Genomic DNA, 18,020 nt, shown 5'->3' on the forward strand with positions numbered 1-18,020 from the left:
CATATTCAACAGTCTTCTTTCATTCTTTTTTCAAGACAGCCCCTGCAGTGAGCTTTTATCAATAGAGTATCTAGATTTGGTATAAAAGAACAGCTCCTTTTCAGTCAGGTAGTTAACACATCAAAGAGCTCATGATATATGAAATTCTGTTCAGAAGCTGACAACTATGCTAAAGTAAAGAGGGGTCTTGTTTTGTGTTAGTTGAGATGAGCCAATTCTGTTGATATCCATTCAGGCATCCCATTGTGCTCTAAGGGGGCAAAGTCAAATCAGGGGTACTATGTGAAGTACTATGTCTAGCCAGTTCTGAATCTTAGGGTTGCTGAGTCAGCCCAAAATTCAGTAACAATGTGGGAGGTCAGCATATCCAAAAAAATATTATTTGTTCATTTGACTTCCTCACTTTATTGAGACTAGCTACTGAGAAAACAATACAAGAAAATATTGCTTCATGTGTCTATTTGTGATATCTTATATGACAGATGTTAGCACCACAACCCTTTGTTGGCTTTTATGTCTTTCCAGCCAAGAACTCCTATAACCCCTGTATTAGTAGCTAGGGCTACCATGACCAAATACCATAGACTGAGTTGCTTAAACAATAGAAATTTAATTTCTCAGAGTTCTGCAGCCTGGGATTCCAAGTAAATGGTGCTGGCAGAACTGGTTAGTGGTGAGACTTTCCCCTTTGGCTTACAGATAGCTGTCTTCTTGCTTGTCCTCCTCTGGTCATTTATCTGTGCATGAACACTCCTGGTATCTCTTGTTATAAGGATAACAGTCTTATTGGATTAGGGCGTCACCATTATGATTTCACTTAATATTAATTATGTCCTTAAAGTTCCTATCTCCAAATGCAGTCACTTGGGACTTTGGAAAGATACAATTCAGTTTACAACATGCCCCAACCCTATCTCAATATCACCAAAATAAAAATACAGATATATATGTATATAAAATATATAATATATATATGTATATATTTTTTTCATCATATTTGTCTTTAAAACCATAGGACAGCTATGGACATGAAGAAATATAAAAGAACTGAATTGCATAGGAAGGAGTCATTCTTAGATGAGCAAGAAATGAAGAGGTTTTGATACTTGGGGCCAGATGATAATGTTGGCTGCTGAGCAGGCAGAAGAGCAGGCCTATCACAGAACACTCTTTGCTTAGATTAGGAAACACCAGCAAATCTTGACAAATCAGTTGGTTGGTATGTTGGACCTAGAGTAACACCCAAAACAAAGACCATGTTTTCTGTAAGATTCTCCTACATGGGGATTTTGTTCAGAAAGCAGAGACTAGGGACAGGCCTGGACAGTGGGAACAAGTCATGTGATTTTGTAGTCTCCCAGTCTCCTGACATCTGCATCTCACAGTCTTACACCGTCAACATCCAGCAATCTCTAAGGCTCACATGGTGTTGCAATTCAGCTATTACTTTTTAATTCATATTCTCACAATCTCACAGTCCTGAGTCCCTGATTTCTCAGTCTCAAAATCTCATGATCTCATATTCTTGAGGTCTAACATATTACAAATCTATCGTCCTTATAATCTTACAGTTTTAAAGTCCAGCTGATTTGTATTCTCACTGTTTCAGGATCAATCAGTTCCACAGAGTTTAGTAAGATGGCTTTCCCAGAGGAAAAGTCCTGAACTCATCCTTAAAGTACAGATGAACATAGGGGAAGGGAAGGAAAAATAAAATAAGATAAAATCAGAGAAGGAGGCAAACCACACGAGAGACTCTTAACTATAGGGAACAAAATGAGGGTTGCTAGAGGGGAGGTGGGTTGGGGGATGGGCTAAATGGGTAATGGGTGTTAAGGAGGACACTTGTTGGGATGAGCACTGGGTGTTATATGCAAGTGATGAATCACTAAATTCTACCCCTGAAACTAATACTAAATTGTATGTTAACTAACTTGAATTTAAATAAAATCTTGAAAGAAAAAAAAAAGTGTTTGAAAAATGAGGTAAGCTGTCTAACCAAAGTTGCAGGGATAACCAAATCTAGTTCGACTTTCAGTATGATCAAAGATATTAACCCAGCAGAGGTAGAAGAAAAATTGGTTACTGAGCTGAAATTCAAAGGGTTTCCCCTACTTTCCTGGTGCTTGTATTCTAAAGTCCTGCTTAACTGCAACCTCCTAATCTGGTCACCATCATCAGTCCTTCATTCTAGCTGCTTAAAACAAAGAATGCTGACTTTTGTAACAAAAGGAGAGAGAGAGAAAAATAAAATACATATATTTATACACATACACACACACACACACACACATATATATATACATATATATACACACACGTGTGTGTAAGTGTATAGATATAGATATAATTTTGGCCTCTACAGCTCTTTAAGGCATAATGATATCTATAATATGATATAAATTATAAGACATACAAAGAATCAGGAAGATGTGACCCAGAGTCAAAAAAACTTAAACACAGGGGCACCTGGGTGGCTCAGTCAGTTAAGCGTCTGCCTTCAGCTCAGGTTATGATCTCAGGGTCCTGGGATCAAGTCCTGTGTTGGGCTCTCCACTCAGCGGGGAGTCGGCTCCTCCCTCTCGCTCTCCCTCTCTCTCAAATAAATAAATAAAATCTTAAAAAAAAAAAAATCACTTACACACAGCCACATTTATTACCTTAATTTAGCCAAATCTCTATCACTTGGTCTCCATAAGGCATCCTTATGACCAGCTACAATGATTATATTCTGATTCCTGGGGACTGGCATTAGCCCAGAACCAGTGTCCAGTGGTCTATTTTTTCTCCAGTATACAGTCATATTTGTAGATAGACTTTGATCAGTTTAGGGAATGCTGGGTGGAAATATTAGAGGATATATTTATAGCAGTTTTAAAAACGCCCTTTCTCAAGACATACAGTTTTCCCTTCACTCCAGGGGCCAAGCTCAGTGAAATAGCTCATATCTAATAATTAGATCAAAGTCCATGATTACCACTGTAGTGAATCAATTCAGGACTCTATTCAGAAGTGAATTTTATGTTTTTAGTTTTACAATTAAGTATCCCTTTAGTAGGCTTATCACCTATTTCGTCCTAGGGAAAATATGATCAATTTGCTAAGACCAAAGATGACTGTCTGTAAAAATATTATATTCACTGCTGTGTCCCAGCTAACCATTATGATGATCAGACTCAATAGTACTTGTCCTCTATCATTCTGGGATTACATAACCCCCATTATAATCAAAGATCCTATTTCAATAATATTCATAGTTTTGTTTCCATTTGCAGAGGACAGCTACAGTATCTTGGCCTCCTGAAGAGTGTTTTCTAGATCTCAGAGATATATTTATCAAAGAGGTGAGTACATGACAAATCCCTTCAGCAATGCTTTCAGCCGGCCTTTGGACTCTTTCCTTTTCATTATAGCAATGAATTTCTGGAATCTCATTTCATTTAGTGTAGTACACCACTGGGTCCAAATTTCTTGCCAAACAGCTGAGCAATCTGTTTCAATCTTTCCCAGAATCTGAGTAAGTATACCCACACTAATGTACTTAGCTTAAAGTTATATTTGTTCCTAGTTAATCTAGCAACATTAAAATATATTGGTATACATAGTTATCAGGTTACTTCCTAAATAAATTAGCAACATTTTACAATTACTTTGCTGTGTATACTTTTACCTCCTGGGTAAAATATTCTACCTGTGCCTTTAGAGCAAGCTTAAATCTGAGTCTAGTTAATTATTTATCTGAAGGAAATAAGAAGTGGCAAAGATTAGCCAGCAGGAAAATTGGGATCGATACGCTAAAATGAAACATAAAAAAAATTAAACAACAAAAATAACAATAAAACACTGCATCAGGTGAGGTCTCAAATATGCAGGAATAAATTTATCAGGCAGGGAATTAGTGATTTTGGCTAGTGTTAGTCAGTGTTTTGTGAGGAGATCAGGATGTTCAGAATAATTTGATATCACACAGATATATTCATTCCAATTGTCACATTATTTCCAAATCAATTATTTTAACTTTCACATAAGGGTGAGAATTCCACCTATAATAAAGCAACTTTTATGATTAGGCTCTGTTTCTTCTATTTTTTTTTTTTTTGTATTTTCAGGTTTTTATTTAAATTCCAGTCAGTAAATACAGTGTAATATTAGTTTCTGTGTAGAATTTAGCAATACATCACTCATATACAACACCCAGTGCTCATCACAAGTGTACTCCTTAATACCCATCACCCACTCAAACCATTCCCTTACCCACCTACCCTCCAAGAACCTTTGGTTTGTTCTCTATAGTTAAGAGTCGGTTTTATGGCTTGCCTCTCTCTCTCTTTTTCCTCCTATGTTCAATTGTTTTTTTTCTTAAGTTCCACATATGAGTGAAATCATATGGTATTTGTCTTTCTCTGATACGTTTATTTTGCTTAGCATAATACTCTATAGCTCCACCCACATCATTGCAAATGGCAAGATTTCATTCTTTGTATGGCTGAGTAATATTCTACTATATATAGATATAGTGCTCCCATATTTTCTTTATCCATTCATCAGTTGATGGACATTTAGACTCTTTCCATGATTTATTTATTTATTTATTTATTTTATTTATTTTTTTTTTTTTAAAGATTTTATTTATTTATTTGAGAGAGAGAGAATGAGACAGAGAGAGCACATGAGAGGGGGGAGGGTCAGAGGGAGAAGCAGACTCCCCGCCGAGCAGGGAGCCCGATGCGGGACTCGATCCAGGGACTCCAGGATCATGACCTGAGCCGAAGGCAGTCGCTTAACCAACTGAGCCACCCAGGCGCCCTCTTTCCATGATTTATAATGTTGCTATAAACATTAAGATGTATGTGTCCCTTCAAATCAGTATTTTTGTATCCTTTGGGTAAATATCTAGTAGTGCAATTGTTGAGTTGTAGGGTAGTTCTATTTTTAACTTTTTGAGGAAACTTCATACTGTTTTCCATAGTGGCTGTGCCAGTTTGCATTCCCACCAATGGTGTAAGAGGGTTCCCCTTTCTCTGCATCCTCTCCAACATCCCTGGTTTCCCGTGTTGTTAATTTTAGCCATTCTGATAGGTGTGAGGTGATACCTCATTGTAGTTTTGATTTGTATTTCCCTGATGATGAGTGATGTTGAGCATCTTTTCATGTGCCTGCTGGCCATCTGTATGTCTTCTTTGAAAAAAAAAAATATCCATTCATGTCTTCTGCCCATTTCTTAACCGGATTATTTGGTTTTGGGGTATTAAGTTTGGTAAGTTCTTTATAGATTTTGGATACTAACCTTTTATCAGGTATGTCATTTGCAAACACATCTTCTCCCATTCTGTAGGCTGCCTTTTAGTTTTGTTGATTGTTTCCTTTGCTGTGCAGAAGCTTTTTATCTGATGAAGTCCCAATAGTTCATTTTTGTTTGTTCGTTTGTTTGTTTCCCTTGCGTCAGGAGACATATCTAATAAGAAGTGGCTATGGTCGAGGTCAAAGAGGTTATTGCCTGTGTTCTCTAAGATTTTCATGGTTTCCTATCTCACATTTAGGTCTTTCATCCATTTTGAATTTATTTTTGTGTGTGGTGTAAGAGAGTGGTCCAGTTTCTTTTTCTGCATATTGCTGTCCAGTTTTCCCAACACCATTTGTTGAAGAGATTGTCTTTTCCCCATTGGATAGTCTTCCTGCTTTGTTGAAGATTAGTTGACCATATAGCTGTGGGTCCATTTCCGGGTTTTCTCTTCAGTTCCATTGATCTATGTGTCTGTTTTGTGCCAGTTCCATATTGTCTTGATCACTAGAGTGTTGTAATATAACTTTAAGTCCAGAATTGTGATGCCTCCAGTTTTGCTTTTCTTCTTCAAGATTGCTTTGGCTATTTGTGGTCTTTTATGGTTCCATACAAATTTTAGGATTTTTTTGTTCTAGCTGTGTGATAAATGCTTGTGGTATTTTGATAGGGATTGTATTAAATGTGAAGATTGCTTTGGGTAGTATAGAAATTTTAACAATATTTGTTCTTCCAATCTATGAGCATGGAAATTTTTTTTTCCATGTCTTTGTGTCCTCTTCAATTTCTTTCATCAGTGTTTGATATCTTTCAGAGTACAGACCTCTTACCTCTGTAGTTAGCTTTATTCCTAGGTATCTTATGGGTTTTGGTACAATTGTAAATGGGATAAATTCCTTGATTTCTCTTTCTGCTTCTTCATTATTGGTGTATAGAAATGCAACAGATTTCTGTACATTGATTTTGTATCCTGCAATTTTACTGAATTCGTGGATCAGTTCTAGCAAATTTTTGGTGGAGGCTGTCAGGTTTTCTACATAGAATATCATGTTGTAGTCTAACTAACAGTTAGACTCTGTTTCTGATGATGATGATGATGATGATGATGATGATGATGATTATTTTGCTGTTGTTGTTGATTGTGTTCCTATAAGAACTATGAGTATTTGTCCAGATGGCTTCCCAGGGGAATTCTACCAAATATTTATTTATTTATTTTACTTTTTTTTTTTTAAAGATTTTATTTATTTATTTGAGAGAGAGAGAATGAGAGAGAGAGAGCATGAGGGGGGGAGGGTCAGAGGGAGAAGCAGACTCCCCGCCAAGCAGGGAGCCCGATGCGGGACTCGATCCTGGGACTCCAGGATCATGACCTGAGCTGAAGGCAGTCGCTTAACCAACTGAGCCACCCAGGCGCCCTACCAAATATTTAAAGAAGAGTTAATATGTGTTCTTCTCAAACTTTTCCAAAAAACAGAAGAGGAAGAACTTTCAAATTCATTCTATGAGGTCAGCATTACCCTGACACAAAATATCAGAGAAAAAGAGAACTATAGCCCAGTATCTCTGATAAATAGGGATACAAAAATCCTCAACAAAATATTAGCAAACTAAATCCAACAACATATTTAAAAAATCATTCAGCATGATCAAGTGGGATTTTTTCTTGGGATATGAGGGTGGTTCAATATTCACAAATAAATCAAGATGATGCATCATATGACTAAGAGAAAGGATAGAAGCCATACAATCATTCCAACAAATGGAGAAAAAGTATTTGACAAAATACAACAGCCATTCATCATAGAAATCCTCAACAAAGTAGTTTTAGAGGGAACATATCTCAACATAACAAAGGCCTTATATGAAAAACCCATAGCTAATATCATACTCAATGGTGAAAAACTGAGAGCTTTTCCTCTCAGTTCAGGAACAAGACAAGGATGTCCACTCTCACCACTTTTATTGAACATAGTACCAGAAGTCCTAGCCTCAGCAATCAGAAAACAAAAAGGAATAAAAGTCATCCAAATTGGTAAGGAAAAATTAAAACTTTCAAAACTTGCAGATGGCATGATACTATATATATATAAAACCCTAAAACTCCACCAAAAAACTACTAGAACTGATAAATGAAATTAGTAAAGTTGCAGGATAAAAAAGACAATGTACAGAAGTCTGTTGCATTTCTATACACTAATAATGAAGCAGCAGAAAGAGAAATTAAGAAAATAATCCCATTTACAATTGCACCCACAATAAGATACCTTAGAATAAACCTAACCAAAGGGTTGAGAGACCTATACTCTAAAAACTATAAAACACTGATGAAAGAAATGGAAGACAATACAAAGAAATGGAAAGACATTCCATGGTCATGAATAGGAAGAATTAATATTATTAAAACATCTATACTACCCAAAGCAATCTACACATTCAGTGCAACAGGTGTTGGTGAGGATATGGACAAAAAGGAACCCTCGTGTACTATTGATGGGAAAGAAAACTGGTACAAGTCACTGTAGAAGACAGTTTGGAGGTTCCTCAAAAAATTAAAAGTAGAACTTCTGTACAATCCAGTAATTCCACTACTGGGTATTTACCCATATAATATGAAAATACTAATTTAAAGAGATATATATACACCATGTTTATTGCAGCATTATTTACAATAGCCAAACTATAGAAGCATCCTAAGTGTCCATCAATAGATGAATGGATAAAGAAGATGTGATATGTATATACAATGGAATATCTTTCCACCATAAAAAAAAAAAGAATGAAATTTTGCCACGTGCAAGAACATGGAATGGAACGAGAGAGTATAATGCTAAGCAAAATAAGCCAGTCAGAGAAAGACAAATACCATATGATTTCATTCATATGTGGAATTTAAAAAACAAAGCAAATGAACAAAGAAAGAAAAAGAGAGCCCAACCAAAAACCAGACTATCTATAGATAAAACAGATGGTTACCAGAGGGGAGATGGGTGGAGAGTTGGATGAAATACGTGAAGGGGATTAAGAATACACTTAATCTTGATGAGCACTGAGTAATATATGGAACTACTGAATCACTATACTGTATACCTGAAACTAATATAACACTGTATTGTTAACTACAATGGAGTTAAGATTTAAAAAAAAATGATGAGTATTTCTGTGTTTGTGTGTAGTCACAAAAATACTGATATTCTTTTTTTTCTTTCTTTTTTTCTTTTAAAGATTTATTTATTTATTTGAGAGAGAGAGAGAGAAAGCAAGCAGGGGGTAGGGGCAGAGGGAAAGGGAGAGAATCTCAAGCAGACTCTGCATTGAGTGTGGAACATGCTGCAGGGCTCAATTCCCACTGAGATCATGACCTGAGCTGAAACCAAGAGTTAGACACTTAACTGACTGAGCCATCCAGGCACCCCCAAAACACTGATATTCTGACTGATTCACACTGATTCACACTGATCTGTGAATTTAAGACACTAAACTTCGTCTTTCAGTCAGGCTTTCAAGCTTTCAGGTTTTCCCTCCATTCTTGTCTTCATTATCCCCACCTTAATGGTCTTTTTATCCATCAGGTCTACCAAAGAAGTTACCAGGTACTTTATGCCAGATAACTCTAGAGGATAATTTCAGTAGCTATTTTGTTCCTATATGCGATATATTAATACTATTCCATTTTCAGGGGTAAGGGAATACTCCCTGCTGTCATACTCACCCAAACCAAATTCCATTCCTTAAAGACTGGTACTTACAGTATATTGTCCAGTCAAAATGCAGTATAAGAAAAAGAACCAAGCCAGGTATTTTAATCTAGATGAAATACAGAGCATTAGGTATTCACAGAATTATTAGAAGTATTAGATGAACAGTGGGCCTTCCTTAGTCTCAAATTCCAGGAATGTCTCCCAAACTGACCCACCAGGGAAACTACTCTGACCACCAAAACTTGAATTCAAGACTAAATAAACTCTATGCCCATAACTGCAATCTAACGTAAAAGAGCCATTACTACTGCTGTACCTATCTTTTGATATCCAGCAAGCTGGTAAATAGACACTGAAATGCAGTTTCAGAGAATCTTTATGTTAATAAAATTTTCTTTACAAGAAGGAAAAGCTAAAAAAGCCCAAAAGAACAAGTAGATGTCTTCTTTTTTTCATTACCTCCACCTTTTACATTGCATACAAATATATTTAACATGTAAAACCTAATTTAATCTTTGCAAAACAATGGAATGATGCTGAGTTACCCAATCTAGAGTATCCACCATTCTACACAAGAAAAATCAAAGCATCTAATCACCATCCAAGTATTTGTGCCATACAATGATAATTGGAAAATACATATATATATATATATATATGCACAAGTGTACGTATGAAATATATGGAGACTTTTCCAATATGTAACCACATAATATAGTGTTAAAATATAGGTTCATAAAGACATTTTGCATAGATAGAAATAATTGGGGCATGAATGTGGAGATATTGTCATAGCATTCCTTTGAAGTATGTCAATAATTTCATCCCTATGTCACTAATGAGAAGACAGATGAGTGAATATTGTGAGTTCGCCTGCCAGCATGTTGTGCAACTTATAATTAAGCTTTAATATTGTTCTTAGGTGGTATTCATCTTCCATCTTATAATAGGAAGGGCAACTGGAAGTGCAGTTTTTTAAACTGAAATAATTTCTGAGCTATACACAAATAAGCCATAATTTGTAAATATTTATGATATCTAATATTCTTCCATGTTTGTTAGCCAGACTTTTTATTTATTTACTTACCTAGGCACAATATCAGATTGGTAACTTCTCTATTTTAATGAGAAAAGAGCTGGACTTCTACACTTTTACACTCATGCAAATTATTTCCTATATAGTAGAATTTGTGTGGCTGTTATCAATCTCTACAGAAAAAATAAATTCCCTACCTACTATCTTACAATTCCCAAGGTTCTGGACATTATCACTGCTTCATAAGAATCTTCCTAGGTGGAATGATAACAGTTGGATTAGTGGATTAGTTCATCGATATATATATATATATTTTTTTTTTTTTACAAAACATATTGCTGCTCTTAAGAGATTTCAAGATCTCAAAGAACAGAGATTAATTATGGGTAAAATTTGGGATAATGAAGGGTCAGGATTCTAGTCTTGTGTCTGTATGACAAGGGTACTTTAGTAGAGACCTATCCCCATCATACTAGGGTGACATGGCTGAACTGTGTCCCCCCAATACTCATATTGAAGTCCTAACTTCCAGTATCTCAGGATGTGACTGCAGTTGGAGATAGTCTTTAAAGAGCCAATTAAGGTAAAATGAGGTCATCATGGTGGGCCTAATTCCATATGACTCATGTTCTCATAAGAAGAGGAAATTAGGACATAGATGCAAAGAGAGGACATAGGGAGAAGATGCTCATCTATTAGCCAAGGAGAAAGACTTCAGAAGAACCTATGGTCACCTAGTCTTTGTTCTGGCAGCTCTAGTAAACTAATACACAAGACATATACACGGGGATGTCAGGTAGCTTGGTTTGGGATTGAGCAGCTAGAATGTTGAGTAAATTTTTCCTTAAATTATTAGTTAAATGGGGCTGAAAGAATGAAAGACTTTGCATTTAGCAAAATTAAGGTCAAGTGTACTTACCTTAGGACTATTTGCTTAGATGTCATATTGAATATACAACAATACAGCTTATATTTCCCGAGTTCATTCAACAAATTATATCACATCTAAAAGAATTTCAACACTATTTTCATTGCCGTTCCTCCTAAGAGAGCCTAGATTTAGAAACACACACAGTACACACACACACACACACACACACACACACACACACACTGGTTCATACAAGTACAGACGGGTTTACTTAAAAGCTGAAAAAATTAAGTTTCAGGGCTGTCATACATTCATGATCTTTTCAAGGCTCTGTACCTAATTTTGTGGTTGTGTTTGTAATTTTCTGTTACTTTCATGAACTAAAACTAAGTCTCCTCCCCAAAGTAGACTGTCCCTCTCTGTGTTTACATATGTGTTTTACCTCCATTAGAATGACAAAGATGACTAGTGTTTACACACTCCTTCCAGGCTTCTCAGTGGTTGACTTGCAGATAGCAAAAACCATGTCTTAGACATTGTTTCCTCAGGGCCTATCAGAGTACCTGACATATAACAACATTCCATAATTATTTGTTATTGAAAGGGAGAGGGGAAAAGAAGATAGCATAATCAAAACAGAGACAAAGAATTTCTCAGAAATAGAGGTGCTATAAACTTTAAATTAAAAAAAGAAAGAAAAAGAGCTACAAAAATGCAACAGTGCAAAATAAAGGTTTAAGTACTATTTAATACTATGTACTATTTGGATAAGAGGATCTCATTATGATGGAGATTATATAGTCTCATTAATGACGCTGAGGTTTTAAACTATTTACTTCTAATAAGTAAAAAAGCAATATACTGAAACTGTTTTGTTCAGTTACTGTTATTTCATATTTAAATATTAGGCAGATTTCATTGAAATACACATTAGGAATCAATATTTATGTGTCTTTCCAATATGATAGAACATTCCTTCAGGCAAGAGCTAAAGATATCCACCAGCTTCACTGATGCCTGCTTCTGTGTGCATTTTATTTGATTTTTTCATCACATGAGAAACCATCAAAGAGACATAGATCTAAATTCAGGAGATTAATGGAAATCCAACCCTGGCTTACCATGTTACAGTCACAAAACTTGTATGCAAATTATAGCTACATCCCTTATGATTCAACTAATAGGTCAAATGAGGAGACAACCGTAGAGTTTAGCCTTGATAGAGCTCATATTTCCTGAAGCATAATAAAGAACAGACATGAAAATAGCATATCAGCTGCCAAGAAGGACCGGAAAAAAAAATTAGCATGTAAGAGCTATATACTGTGAGAATATCTGTTTCCATTCCCTGGTCTCTTTTAATAAGCAAGTAAGTAAATGAATAAATAATCCCCAAAACTTGATTTCTGGGATCCTATAAAGTATGGTATATTGGGAGATTTTTATAAAAAATATAATCTTAATTTATGAGCATCTGGAAACAAGGATCAGAATGGAGAATGTTCACTTACTAACAGAGCTATTAGATTATGCTGGTTTTTGTTTATTTTTACTCCTGTTACTCTCAATATGTAGGGATGATAAGAAGGAAGGAGATGGTCATTAACCTATTCTCTTATTTTACTTATTATTTCTCTGATCCAGAAATCATGATGTAAAATACTGGGGCTACATACATCATTATATCTTCTAAGCCTATAGCCTTTAAAAGAGACTGAATTAGATGATTCCTAATACATTATATTAATTGTACTGCTTTTTCAGCAAGGACTTTCCCACCAAAAGGGAACCTCATGGAAAAAAGTGTGGGTAGCTGGCAATGTGGTTATCCAACCAATTCCTATTTGAATCCACAGAGCTGGATTTGGCCTATTGCACATACAGAAGTGAATTACACACTCACACATAAATATACAAGCATTACTACTGCTTTTTTTTCTATTTACTTTGCCTTTTCAAAATTAAAATAAATTTTCTATGACATAAACTGGTGAACGTTTTGAAGAATCATCAAAGTTTCTGCCATACTTCAAATGTTTAGAGTGTAAGAGGTAGAATAAGAGGCATGAGCTTTGAGGGAGAGAGACAGTGGTAGACTGTTAGACCTGCCTGCATGATACACTGAGGATAGGGCTGACTATTATAGAAGCAGGGAACAGGGTTACCAAAACTTCAGAAGATGAAGTTACACCCAAAGTGTTAGGCTAAATGAAAGAAATAGATACGGGAGAATATTTGAGGATGTTAGTCTATATGAGCATGCATATCTCTAGACTGGGCAGGACCACACTAGGGGTGGGAGTAACTGTCAAAATATATAAGAAGGAATAGAGGTCAATTAATTAAACAAGTAAGGATTTCTATAGATGGACTTTACCTTATATTTAAGCCACATCACCAAGAAGACAATATTATTATGAAACATAAATGTGTAGATTACAAATTCATTCCCTTTGATAAATGGAAATGCCTACCTCTTTAATCTTAAACTTATTTACCTGTATTAAGAAGAATAAAACATTTTGAATTAAGTAGTTCCAAGTAAGTTGTCCTAGTATACAGAACAACTTACAACTTTTCCAAATCACTACAGCTAGAGAATTTCTCAGAAAAATCAAATCTAAAAGAAACTATGTATTTGACAAAAGGTAGCATATTTTGAAAAATATTTTAAAAGATATTTTTTCATTGTATGAGTAATATGCCATTGAAGAATGCTCTTTAAAATGTATTAAATTTATTTCATTTTAATTTATTAAAGTTTATTTAATTTTAAAATTAAATTAAAATTTAATGACAATTTAAATAAAAATTTTAAAGAGTTAAATCATTTATTCTTTTTATTCAAGAGGAATTAATTCAGACAATGTAAATGAATTCTTATGGACACTAAATCTTTTAATAATATGTTTAGAGACTTAAGAGTCAAAGATATTCCCATATAGTATATATTTCAAATGAAGTGTATCACTTCATGTAATTTATTTGTCTAAGTCAGTAATCTGAATGCTATTATTGACAGAGTATTATTTTCCCTCCTATTTTCTTATCAAGCCAGGAAGACTATCACAAACAAAGCAAAGTGAAGACATAATAATTCCACTTTGTATTCTTACATGCTTTTGCTTCTCATGGTTCTCTCACATATACTATTCCATTTTACCTTACGGGTATATCTCATCTTGATTTGGTTTTATTCTTCTACTAGTCCTGTAATAGAGAGCAAGTAATAGCTACCTCAGCTTAGAGATTTTACTGACATACTGATTAAAACAAAAAAAGTTTACATCTTTTATATGGATTTCCTTAACATGGAATTATTCTTAAAATATTTTAGAAGAACATGGGGTTGACTAGTACCTTCATCCCTGCAGAAAAAAAAGTATACGCATGTATATATGTATATATGCATACATGCCTGAAACCTATGAATGTGACCTTACTCGAGAAAAGGACTTTGCAGATGGAAGTAAGTTAAGGATCTTAGGATGAGTTCATACTGGATTTAGAGTAGGCTCTAAATCCAATAACAGGAGTTCTTCTAAAATCTTGTAAGAGGCAGAGGGAGGTTTGGGAGACAAAGATATAGAGAAACAAATCATGTGAAGATGTAGACACAGAGATTGTGGAGTTATGCAGCCCCAAACCAAGGACCACCTAGAGCTACTGGAAATTTTAAGAGGCAAGGAAGGATTTTCCTGTAGAGCCTTTGGAGGGAGTGCAGCCCTACTGATGGGTTAATTTTAGACTGCTGACCTCCAAAATTTTTAGAGAATAAATTTCTGCTGTTTTTAAGCCACTTAGTATGTGGTAATTTGTTACAGCAGCTTTAGGAAAAGAATATGAAATGTATTACTTAACATGGAAATTTGTAAGTAAGTCATCATATATCATTATTTTTTTCCCAAGATATTTCCCCCAATATTTGTATAAATAATTCCTTCTGCTTGTCTGGGCTAAAATCTATAGAATTCAAAATTTTGGATAGAAAAATTCTATAGAATTCAAAATTTTGGATAGAAAAATTGCATACAAAACATACTTATTTTTCTATTACAAATAATTTATCATGTCTATTCTTACATTCTGAAATACTGAGTTTGAAAATACCGAACAAATGCTCATAGGGCATGATGATCATATTTTTCATGAAAAAAACAGATATTTTACACCTAACTGCAAATAAGCATTAGACAATTTCAACCCATGTGTGTAATTATCTGCTTTTGGGGTTCTGAGAAAGCAACTCAGACTTAAGAGTGTGTCAACTTTCAGCAATTCCTCCCATAAAATTTTTGCTTTAGCTGGAATACATAGGGCTTTCTGAATAAAATTTGTCATACCATATTAGCATCTCTCATCAATTGTCTTCATGTGGTCAATTTTGATAAAGGCAATTATAGCCTGAGCAATGATAATCATTTCCTATCTAATAAAACAGAGTAAGTGAACATTACAACTCAACAATAATTTATAGCATTGGGCATAATCTGTGAGGTCAGGTGCAGGGGACATTTCTAACTCAGGATGATTGAGTGTTCAGCTTGAGCCAAGGAATACCATTTATAGAGCCAAATTCAGGTAGCAACTTGAAAGTTCTGAAAATGGAATCTTTCTTATATTGTGTGTTAATGATTTTGCAGAACTCTACTGGGCAGTACATCAGTAACAAACACATACTATATTATATTTTATATAGGTTAGTGTCCCTTGATTTAAAAAGAGATTGTCTTAAACTTAATAGAATCTTTCACAGGCTTCACTGGAGTGTAGAGGTTTACTGGTGTCCCCTGAATCGATTTTATCAGTCTGTAAATTGGTAAGAACTGTCTCCTAGGGGCATAGAGTTGTGCACATAGCATTGTTTCTATTTTATAGAAATAATGTAGACATATACATGTTATAGCCTTGTAGAATTGAGGTCAGTTAACTTGCATTCATTAGTCATGCACTGCATGCTCCTAGAGAAGTTCTAAGCTTCTAAGGTAATTTTAAATTGCATTTTTGCCTAGCTGTCTATGCTGAACTGGTTTCTAATTTTTTTAAGACTAATGTTTTTATCCTCCATAGTGTACGTCTGCATCCTAGAATATTTTTGCTTGAGTATTATCTCTTTTGATCCTTATAATCACTCTGTGAAAGAATATTTTAGAGAAACTATTATAATCCACATTTTTCAAATTTGTAAATGAAGACTTGAAGTTTATGAATTGCCCAATTTTATGATGAGATCAAAGTGGGAGCATCTCCTTTCTGATGCTCTGTCTTAAATCCTACTTTCCTCATTAGAACATTCTAATGGGATTATAAAACATCCCTGGAGTTTAAACAAAAACTGACACAATGCTTGGAATTACCTGGAGGAATTTTTGTTGGTTGCCCAGACCCGTGATAACCTAAGCACAGATTTTTATATATTAGGATTTTAGATATTCATATTTAGATATTAGAATATGACTTAGGAGATATGAGCACTCCTATCAAATCAGAATACAGGACCATAAAAATTTTTAAAAAAGAAGAGAAAATAAACTTCAGGCAAATACTATGTTGGTCAGAATAAGTTAGTGTGGTTAAAATAAATAAATAAATAAATAACCCCCAAACGTAGTGGCTTAAAACAACAAAGGTTATTTCTCATTCACCAAATAATGTCCAAAGTGGGAGGGGGAAGGGGTCAGCTGACATTGTTCATTGTGGTCACTTAGGGATCCAGTCTGATAGGGTCTCTACCTTAACACATACTTCCATGATTGTCAAAGCACAGAAAGAGCATAGCTGGAGGATTGCTCTTCTGCAATCAAATACTTAATCATGGAAGTGATTTGTATCATTTCTACCTATAATTCATCCGCCAGAACTAGTCATACCTAAATTCAAAGGGATGGGCAAAGTACAATACTCAGGTGTGACTGGAAGGAGAGGGAAGCCAGATATCAGTTAGCAGTTGAAATGTTTGCTGCAAATAAAAGGTAGACTTTTCTTAAAAGGTTATGGCTAATCTTTTGGAATGTAATGTGATTCAAAGTATAATAATACTTGTAGGATCTGAGAAGTGAAAGAGGCCTTGGCATTTATTGGGGCTAGTCTCTAATCAATGCAGAACTTTTTTCTTAAATACTCTACATGAATTCTCCCTGAATATTTCCAGTGTTAAGGTGCTATTTGACCTAGTAGTTGTTATTCTACTAGACATTCTACTGGACTCTAATATTGAAGCTTATTTATGTTGCCCTAGGCTTAAATCTATGAAACTGAAGCTCTCACTTATCAACTCTTGTCTGCCTTCTGAGCACCATATAACATTACAAATGGATTTGCAAAAAAAAAAAAATCACAACACTAGCTGAAGTAGTATTTAAGGAACTGCAGACTGTAGAGCTAATCCTTGATAACCAGATGAAACATCTCCTGCAAAATTACAACTGGCTTTTAGGACCTATATTATTTCTCTACTTTATCAGGTAGTCTGCAACACTCACTTTGTTAATTTCACAGAGGAACTCTTAATTTGGAAATACAATTTATCTTACATCTTTATACCCTTAAAAATACAATCCTGAAAGCACAAATCAAATATCACATTACAACCAGTAGGATGTTTATCAAAAAAGAAAAAAAAAATAGTATCAGTGAGGATGTGGAGAAACTGGAACCCTTCCAATTGCTAATGGGAGTGGAGAATGGTGGAACCTCTGTGGAAAACAGTATTGTGGTTCCTCAAAAAATAAAACAGAATTACCATATAATCCAGCAATTATAATTTTATACCTAAAATAATTGAAAGCAAGGATTTTAACAAATATTTGCACATTCATGTTCATAGGAGCAATATTGACTATAGCCAAAAGGTGGAAACAATCCAAACGTCCATCAAGAAATAAATAGAAAACAAAACATGGTGTGTGTGTATGTGTATATACACACACATATATATACATATACATATGGTATACACACACACAGTGTAATATTATTCAACATTAAAAAAGAAAACCTTATACATGCTACAACATGAATGAATATTGAAGACATTATGCTAAGTGAAATAAGCCAGACACACACATATACACACACATACAGACATATATAGTATAATTCTACTTATATGAGTTGTCAAATTTGTAAAAA

This window comes from Phoca vitulina, unplaced genomic scaffold (genome assembly GCF_004348235.1).
Source record: "Phoca vitulina isolate PV1807 unplaced genomic scaffold, GSC_HSeal_1.0 scaffold8, whole genome shotgun sequence".
NCBI classification, from domain to species: domain Eukaryota; kingdom Metazoa; phylum Chordata; class Mammalia; order Carnivora; family Phocidae; genus Phoca; species Phoca vitulina.